Genomic DNA, 10436 nt, shown 5'->3' on the forward strand with positions numbered 1-10436 from the left:
CAGAATCTTAGGAGCAGGGCTCAGGCTTTGGATTTTCAGACACAGTCTGAATATTCTAATGTGCTTTGAGAATCATCAATCTAAATCTTAAATACAATAGAGCCCGAGGGCATTTTAAGATAGTGTAATTAATTATTGTGATGAATCAGCCAAATAATCATTGGTTAATCTTTATCTGCTTACTCTGAAAATAATTTGAGTAAATTAAGGTGTCCAGGTGAAAACCAAAATGTTGTTAAAAGTGGATAGCACATTTTGGGGGGGGGGGTACTGGAAACTGAACTCAGGGTGTATAGTACTTTTATCTTTTGAAAATACTTCCTTTAAAAAAATTTTTTTTTAAATCTCGGAGCAACTTTGGCTGTGAACAAGGTAGACTAGGAAGATGACTAGGGAAATGATTTATCATGCTTAAGAAAAACTTAGGGGGCCGGGGATTTAGCTTAGCGGCATAAGTGCCTGCCTGGCAAGCATGAGATCATGAGTTTGATCCCTGGTACAAAAAACAAAAATAACACCCTCTCCAAAAATACCCTCAGATCCTTTGTAGGTAAATGGAAGCAACTGGAGACTATGCTCATAAGTGAAATAAATTAAGAACCATATTTGTAAATATCACATTGTCTCTCTAGTATAAAAAGTAATAAAAACTGTAGGAGTAATAAGATCCAAAATGTGTAATTGCTATTGTAAAAAAGAAAGGGAAGGAAAGTACTCTAAAGGCTTTAACTATATGTATGTTTAAGTGTGTAAAATAGATAACCATACTATTAAGTTTTTGTTGGATCATTGAATGGGACTCTCATTTTTACTCTCATTGTTTGATTGTCCAGTTTTTATGCTTTAATTTTGTAACTCGAACAACTATTTCTAAGATGACTATGTAATTTATGAACTAGTGAATTTTTTTTTTTTTTTGTACCAGGGATTGAATTCATGACCTCCTCACACTTGCCAGCCAGGCACTTATGCAGCTGAGCTAAATCCCCAGCCTCAACTAGTGATTTCTTAGAGTAATGTTTTTGAAATTCTGTATTATTTCTACCCCTTTTTCTGTTTTGCTTTTTTTTTTTTTTCTTTAAATAAAAAGAAAGAGAGCCGGGGATTTAGCTCAGCAGCATAAGTGCCTGCCTGGCAAGCGCACGGTTGTGAGCTCGATTCCCCGGTACCCATAAATAAATAGAAAGAAAGAGACAAGAAAGAAAAACTCGAATGTCTTTTTAAAATTGAGAATCTGATTTAGGAGGCCTAGGGAAAGAACTGATATTTTGCATTTTTAAAACAGTCTTTAATGAAAGTACTATATAAGATTAGTTTAATCCATCATTTTCTCAGTTGATTTCTTATATTTTCCCTTCTCCCTTGGCTTACCATTACAGGATCTCTTGTGGTCTCTGCCTAGTTTCAGCCTGTCTCCACTTTGCTGGGGTAGCTGCCCATGTGGGCAGTTGTACTGTTGGTCTTTCTCCTTTTAGATGTCATATTTCGTTCTGTAAACCTGAACTTGCTTCCAAATTTGTTTTATCTAGCTAGCATTATTAGAAACTATGTCCATTTTGTATTCCTATAAAGTGTCTTTCGGACTTGTTATTCTACAATAAAAACTTGATTTTTTAGGTGATAAAATTATAGTTAATTTTCCTACTAAAGGCTTCTGCGATGCATAACTGTGTATAGCTACACCTACCTATCTTTGCAAACTTACATAAATTTCTTTAGGATAGATCCTTAGAGTAGAAGTTTCTTGGTCAAGTGGCATGTTGCATTTAGTGGTTTTAATGTAGTAGTGAGGGCAATTTTGAGTATGTTTACTGGTCATTTGTATTTATGACTGCTTTCTCTATACACTTAATTAGTTTTCTATCAATACAAAGAGGTGCTTAATAGATATGACTGATATGTTGAAAGTATTTTTTCCAAGTTATGTCATCATATCTTAATTTATATTTTCTTTTATTTGCACAGAATCTATATTGATTTATTATTTTATTTTAAAGAGAAAAAATAAAACAAAATTTCAAAACACAATAAGTAAGGGGTAACAGTGGTGTATACATTGCATATTGTTATGTTCTAATCAGTTACTGATTCAGTAACTGATTCAGTTATTTGATTCAAATCAGTACAAGACACCTGCATTTAATCATCCAGACAATACTAGCACAAACGCTTCAGTGAGCTCAGAGAAATCGGTATCTTAACTATCTATTATGTATATAGTTTCTTTCAGCTTCTCACACTAGTAAGGCAATATGATAAGTGATATTTTCTTCATACAACATCAACTATTTTTAATGGTTTATGAGACTGAGTTATGATTAGGAAAGTCTATTTTACCTTAATCCAAAATTTCCATTATTTTCCGTATTCTGTTTATAATATAAAATATTTAAATCTATCTATACTTTATTTTTCTGCTTACTGCAAAGGAGAAAATCAGTTTTAAAAATCCAGAAGAATTTGACATAACAATGGATGGTTACAACATTAGATGGAGATGTGGGCTTTGAAAGGTGAATTTGACAGTTAAATGCAGTCATGCTCTCTTTGAGAGAGACCCAAAAGCACATATACCTACAGCCAACTACCTGTAGTCACATATATCTACGTCCCTCTTCTGTGACAACTTCACTCTATGATCCTGTCTGTATCTACGCCAGGTAAATAAAAATACTACTGTGATAGCAACAGTGATTTAAAAGAGTCCATTGTTTTCAGTAACTAACAAAAGTTTGATATTATGTAAATCAAATAATTGGCAAGGTAGTTTATATTTTTAGTCTGATAGTATCCTTCTCAAAATGTCTAATTACAGTATATGCTAGACACGAGTGACTTGTGAGGGTACTTTGTAGAGGCACTTTCTTTCTTTTTAAATTTTATTTTAAAGAGGGTAAAATTAAACAGAACAAAACGGATCATAAGAAAACAATGTAAGAGACATAGATTTCAAAGCAAGACAACTGAAGAGCTTCACTATCATATTGTCTCGTTTTCTTCCAAATAGTTGTCCATATCTTCACATACAGTGAGTTCATACAAAACAAAATAGTATAAAACTGATCAGAACAGGATGATAAAGGCATTTTAGGTCTTCAAGACAAGACAATAGGGAAGTCAACAATGGCTGCCATAGTATCTCTCATTCTCTTCAAAAGAGCTGTCCGTACTTTCATGTATGTTGAAATTAAACAAAGCAAAAGAGACTAAAATCACTCTGAACAAAGAATAATAGTATTGCTGGATTTCACATCAAGACACTACGGAATCAGCACGGCGTACGTTAGTGTCTCTTTTTCTTCAAAGTAGCTGATCATTTTATCATGCATTATATAATCAATTCTCATAAACTGGTTAGAAGTTCTATGCATGCATGAGTATACATGTATACCTATAGTTTCTGTATTAGAGGGAAAAACAAAAGAAAACAAGACAAAACAAACTTCCTAAAAAAACATGAAATGAAAAAGACATATAAAACCACAATACAAAGTGATCTACAATGGTTACTATGTCTTGTGTTATCTTCAATATATCATGAGGCATAGTATAATTGAACATAGCAGTACATAACAATATTCATAAAAATAAAACATTGGAGACATTATAGGACTTCAAAAGCAGGTAATAGTCAAACCAGAATGTGTATTCTAGTGAATCTTGTCATCTTCAGAGTAGTTGCCTATACTTTCAAGACTTAATACTATCAATCCTGACAGATTCGAATAAAATAAGTCAAGACAAAACAGCAATCTAACAAACCAGATTCAAATAAGATCAGTCATAATAAGACAGTGTAAGTAATACAGGGCCTCAGATTAAGTTAATAGGAAATTAAGGCTGATTACCATAGTATATCCTGCTATTTTTGGAATAGTTGTCTGTAAAGGCACTTTCTTTTCTGGCATCTATTCCTAGGTTTATAGGAAATGGCTAATCTACAGGTTGGAGAGAGGATAGGGCAGAGCCGCCATGAGACAAAGGTGAATTTAAAAGTGTACAGTACAAGTGTTTTGATGATCTAGTCCCACAAAGTTGTATTTTTTTGTTTTGCCACACAAGTTGTATTTTTTTGTTTTGCCCAATCAATAAAGCAGTTCTTTGAAAAGTAGGTACTCAGGGCTGGGGATTTAGCTCAGGGGCATAAGCGCCTGCCTTGCAAGCAGGCAGTGGTGAGTTCAATCCCTGGTACCGATAAAAACGAAAACGAAAAAGACCAAAAAAAAAAAAAAAAAAAAAAAAAGAAAAGCAGGTACTCATAATGTGAAAGGTAGTTATAGAGAGTTATTTCTGCCAGGCGTAGTGGTGTATGCCTGTAACACTGGAATTTAGGAGTGTGAGGCCAGAGAATCACCTTGAGTTTGAGGCCAGCCTGGACTACACAGTGAGTTTAAGGCCAGTCTGCAAGACCCAGTCTCAAAAACCAAAAACCAAACCAAACGACAAGAAAATTTAATTCTGGATGAAAAAGTTCTAAAGATCTGTTACACAAAATGTACATATATAGTTAAAACTATGTACTGCATACTTGAAAATAGTTAAGGTGGTAAATATTTTTTATAATTAATAAGTTAATTCTGCTTTGTAGTTTATTTTTAATCTACAGATATGTATTTGAGTTTTAATATATATCCTATGTTTTGCTGCTATGGTGGATACAAGAAGTATATTTGATTATTTCAGGTTTTAAGAAACTAACAATTAAGCCAACGGAAAAAAGTAAGTAAGTAAACATAGCAACCTCAATGATACCAAATAAGAAACGAAATGTAAAGCCTAATAGAAATTTAGAATAAGCAGCTCTTTCTTTGGGCTGTAGTGATAGAAATGTTTATTAAGATTTCAAAGTGTTTTGTTTAAATTGGCATTGAAAATTTCTTGCCAATAATATTTTCAAGGTTAGAGCACAACCCCAAAATGCTAGGAATATAGCATTATATAACTATGATTTTATGTTTGCTAAAATCAGAATTACTCTCTTTTCTCTGTCCTCTAGCCAAGTGACTTTTGCTACAAAGTCATAGATTTTTTTCTTGCTATTTACTGGATAGAAAGATATAAATTATACAGCCATGGAATGATGACTAGCATGCAAGGCTTCTGTGTTTCACTGATGTTCGCACCTAACCATTTAGCCAACTGCATTCTCATGAAACTTTCCCTCACTCAGCATATGGACACCATTCTTTAAAGCCAGAATACATCTGCTATATTGGAGATGCTTCTGATCTGACCTAGGTATGACAAGAAGAAATGCTAATGGAGCAGAGTAAAGGCAGTGGGCAAGAATTTAGAAGCAGTCATCAGGACTAAGACTATATGACTGTATGTATTTTAAAAAATCACATTCTGCTATTTCTTAGGTTGACTCCTATCACAGAAATGCAGGCACATTGGGTCTGTTCCTACAATGATCGTATCTGATCACTCAGGGTCAAACTACAATGCACTTTTGCAGACCGGATAGCCTGAGCAGGGCAACTAAAACAGTGTTTTTATCCAGTTACTTGGTTTACCACTTCAAGGCATCTAAGCTCTGATGTTCTTTCTACATTATTATCTAAACAATAAGAAAAACTTCCAATTTAAAAAAGCATATACAGTAAGAGTAAACAAATATAATGGATTAGGAGCTTTGCTTTTAACTTCCTTCCAAAGTGCTTAATATTCTGCAAAAGGTCAGGGCTGCCCTCTACTGCTAGATGTTAGAAACACAACTCAACCAGCTATGAGCAATAGATTGAGGACCTACTACACAGTTGTAAACTATGCCTTTATGAGTGGTATTTTTATCTTTTTATTTTTGAGACAGAATATGGTTATGTAGTCTAGGTTGGCCTTGAACTCATGGCAATCCTCCTGCATCAGCCTCCTCGGTGCTGGGATTACAGATGTGCACCAACACACCCAGCAGGAGTTGTTTTAAATATAGTGTGTTTTTTTCAAATCTATTGAATTTTCTTTCTTCATTATCTCATTTAGATCTGCCTTGTACCAAAACAAAGGATTTTAGGATATGAGCACCCTCCAAAAAACAGGAAGATTTCTTTTGACTTTAAGATTTATATAGCCTTTTTATTCTGTTATCATCTGGAGGGTCATTTGTTTTTTGCTAACCTATTTTTTTCTTTGTTTGAGCGGAGATGACAGTTGCTCCCAGGTCGAGAGAAGAGTAGAATGGTGTTTCTAAAATATTTTCCTTTCTTCAGAAAAAGATAATACAGAAATACTACTGCATACTATACAAGAGCTAATATTAAGATATTTACACATTGATTATGTTATCTTGTTACCTTTAAATTGCTTTGAGAATTTATCTCTATAAAACTTCTTGGGGAGCTCTAAATTTTTCTTTCTTTTCTTTCATTCAGAGGAAATACAGTTCCTGGAGCCAACATTTTAATCATTAAGAAGTTGTACACTATACAACTTATTAAGTACAAAGGCTGTGATAGCACAGCTTCTAAGTGTATAACTTATTTAACTTATAACTTATGCAACAAGTAAATGAAATCATCAACAGTTTTCAATTCTTTTTTTTTTAATTTTGAAGGTAGTAAAATACAACAGAACTAGACAGAACAAAGCCAATCGAGATAATATAGTGAAATTAGTACAGAACTTCACAGCAGGATACTGGGATAACATAACAGTTACACCGGGATAACAGTAACACCCACAGTGTATCTCCTTATCTTCACAGTAGTTGTCCACTCAGTCAGGTATAGCAGAATCAAACCAAAAACAGAACATTATAAAACCCATTAAACACAATACTGAATAGAGCAAAACAATCAGAACAAAGCAAAACAGTGAAAACAACATTTGCCTTCAAAAAGAAGATAGAAGGAAATCCCCGTATTTGCTGTATTGCACATGGTCATCCTCCCAATAGATGTGCAGACTTCTGGCGCCCAGTTGCTAATGGGGGGTGGAGGAATGGGATGTTTGATTCTCAGCCCGCACAACGGTAGGCTCACAGGAGATGCTGACTGGTTCTCTTCCTGGCTTGCCTGTTGCTTGCTGGAGCCATGGCTGCTTACCAGGAAGGCGGACGTGTTGCTCAACAGTTTTTAATTCTCTTGCTATCTCAGAGGGAGTCATTCATAAGGGAGGTAGGGAAAGAATTTAAGGGGGAGAAGCAAGGAGAGAGGAGTCTACCAACACACACCCAAGACACAAGCCAGTTAATATGGAAGGGGGGGTTAAGTGGTCATGTTCCTTGGCTGTGCTTGGACTATACTGTACTCATCGTCCACACTTCAGTCACACTGTGCTCTTTAACAACTCCTCTTTCAGCTTTTTTTTCTCCTTTGCAGTCACAGGGATCAAACCTAGGTGCTCATGCATGCCAGGCAAGTGTTCAACCACCAAGCTACCACAGCCTATAGTTTTGATTTTCAAAGAAACTCTTGTCTAGTACACAACTCAGCATCTAAATAATACTCTAGCCTTAATGATAGTCTACACCCAAATATAACCATCCAAAAACACATTGTGCTTAAGTGCAAAGGGTGATTAAACTCTACCCTCCTCTGACTTGTTTCTATATTTAAAACTCTTGGGTGTTCAAGTGCAAAACAGTAAAACAGGATGAGTGTGATGGTGCACACTTGTAATCCCAGCACTTGGGAACGGAGGCAGGAGGATCATTTCAAATTCAAGGCCAGCCTGAACTGCATAGTGGAACCCAGTAACAAAAAGACGCACACATGCGCACGTACACACAACTGACTAAAATACACAGGTGTGAATTTACTTAAAGGTCCAGGCAGTGGCTACAGTCATCCAATCTGAGAAAACTTCGGATTTCCAAGGGAGTATATTCTAAAGGAATTTATTCCAGATGCACAGCTGTTGCTGTGTGGATTCCCAGCTCTTGTTTTCCAGTTCTTATAAAGAGAAGGAGAAAAAGTCCAAAGGGAGATTGTAAACTGGGTGTGGTGGCACATGTCAGTAATCTTCTTTTTGAGACAGGTCACTATATAGTCCAGACTGGTTTTGCACTCATTATGTAGCCTAGGTTGGTCTTCAACTCAACAGCGATTCTCCTCAGTCTTCCTAGTGCTGGGATTGTAGGTATGTACTACACGCCAGTTTCAATGTGCCAGTAATCTTAGCTATTGGAGATGCTCAGGTGAAAGGATCACTTGAGCCCAGGAGTTTGAGACCAGCCTAAGCAAAGTAGCAAGACATGCATCTGAAAAAAAAAAAAAAAAAAAAGAAGAGATTTAAGAGGGAAGCTTTAACAAATAATCATAAGGAAATCCGAAGGCAGTGAAAATCCAGCCAATTTTTCTCTTGACTCTTATGGTCCTTTTCTTATGGTCCCCAATACTTACCTGGCTGCCTGTTTGTCTGCACAATGCTAGGCCCTAGGCTTTTGTTTGACATCACTTCAGCAAGGAGGCAGTATTGAGTCAATTCTAAGTCAAAGTGTTAATATTAGCAATGACCTGGAAGACATTTGGTTTATTTCAAGACTGGTATTCTACTTAGGGGACAACCTATTAAGGTCAAGACAGAACAGTATTGAACCTGATCTCCAAGAACCTCACATTCCCAAGGAAAAAGTTAAGACTTGGGTCTCATAATATATAAGCTTCTCTCCTAACCCTTACCCATATCTAGTAACTGTCCTTTCTAGAATTCAAAGCAGATATCACGGGACATGAAAAAGTACATATGACATGTTGTTGTCCCTATCAGTACTTGATTATGGAGCTGCTTAGGTTGTCGACAAATATTTATTTGGCCAAATTGATAGTGTTTAGGAAATCTAGGGTTGTTTTTCTCACTGGGAATGACACAGTTGTGACCATGATTTTGTTGGCTAACAGCCTATTTCTAAATCCAATTCTGGGAATGTAAAGCTCTGGAACACCCCTCTCAGTGGTTGCCTGCTGCCTCTGCTTTTGGACACACTGAGAGTTCATTGTTGTTTGACTGTCAGTGTTAACTTTTAGTTCTTGAAGGAAAGTGTTAATGAAACTCTGGGAGCAGTCATCTTTGAATCCAGAGACAAAGTTCATGAAAAGAAGTAGATGGTATAAAAGGTTGATAGGTGTTGGACAAAGTTCTTTGGCTTGTGTTTATTACTTTGAATGGAAATTTCTTTTTCAGATTTGTTGTATTACCCGATGAACAGATCATGATATTGTTTGCTTTTGAAGAATCAAGAGAAGTGACTCCAGTGTTTATTGTTAGTAAGTGCAAGAAACCGAGGGAGGCTTACACAGGGTCAGATACCCAAGCCCAAAACATGTATTTCTACAAAAAGTGAGGCAGGTGTATCATGAAAACAATAGCTAACATTTAGGAGGTGCTTGTAACATACTTTTTTGTGTGTTTATAAACTCACATAATGCCCACAACAATCCAGAGGAAAATACTATTATTTGCATTTTACAGAGCAGGGGCAGAGAGGTTAAATAACTTGTCTAAACTTGCCCAAGTGAGTAAATGACAACCAGTCTGAACGTAGGTAAGTCTGGTTTCAGAGGAAGGTTCCACAAGAGCATTTTCTAAAACTGTAATATGGTTTACAAGGCGCAGAAGCACAGAAAATAGACTGTGATCAGGGTGAGCATTAAGGGAAGGCTTTATGAAGGACTGACATTTGCTCTGGGTCTTCAAGGTCAACAGGAAGCAAAGGGGCCTGGAGAAGAAGGAACCTAAAGGGTAGGTACAGCCTGACAGAGTCCCGTTTGGCCCCGAGTCAACTAATGACAGCATGATTTGCTTTCGTGCTTGTGGGGGAGGAAAGCCGAAGGCAACTCGGTCCAGATCCTCAAGGTCCTTGTGGACCAGGCCTGTCTATAAGGATCTGGGGTGCAAAATTTTCAAACCAGAACATAGAGACTCAAAGGAATTCGTGGTCATCCCTCACTTTTGGTAGGGTCTCCCCAACAGAGACTAAGGCCAGCAGCACATTTATATTTCCTTTTCGGAAACCAGCCAGCAGAGATGCTCAAGGTCGCTCGCGTGGCCTCTGAGCAACACATTCTGCGTACAAACGCCAGGGATCTATCTGGCTGCCAACCCGACCTGACCACTTTGGGAACGTGAATCCTAGGTTGGGAGGGAGAACACTTACTCAATGGGTACAGAAATTTCTGACCAGTTTGCTGGCATGTCCACGGTCACCAAGCGATTATCTCTGGAAGGTCAAGAAGGTTGCTTCTTGAGAACTCCGGCCGCTGTGGCGTTCTTTTCGCAGGCCCCCAAGGAATAACAGCCTCAGCAATTGGGGAACGTTCTGCCAATCAACTCTAGCTTCCGCCCATGCCTCCACCAGAGTACATTGCATTGGTTGCATCCTTACCGGTTCCGATAAGACTCTCTTTTCGGATTGGCTAATAATTCACCCCTCCCTATCAGCCCTTCTGGAAGCTCTTGATTGGTTAAGCGCGTTGCCAAGCTCCGGACGCGGCCCG

General features: G+C 37.1%; 1 long non-coding RNA gene across 1 annotated transcript; it reads right to left on the reverse strand.

Annotated features, from left to right (window-relative positions):
- Positions 1-6523: 6523 nt before the first annotated feature.
- Positions 6524-10434, reverse strand: LOC111754432 (uncharacterized). Its single transcript, XR_002789118.2, has 2 exons — positions 10097-10434; positions 6524-8200 (listed from the first exon to the last, which is right to left on the reverse strand). It is a non-coding gene; the product is annotated as an uncharacterized LOC111754432 (long non-coding RNA).
- Positions 10435-10436: the final 2 nt, after the last annotated feature.

This window comes from Cavia porcellus, unplaced genomic scaffold (genome assembly GCF_034190915.1).
Source record: "Cavia porcellus strain 051 isolate PalLab524CR breed Dunkin Hartley unplaced genomic scaffold, mCavPor4.1 scaffold_2, whole genome shotgun sequence".
Classification (NCBI taxonomy): domain Eukaryota; kingdom Metazoa; phylum Chordata; class Mammalia; order Rodentia; family Caviidae; genus Cavia; species Cavia porcellus.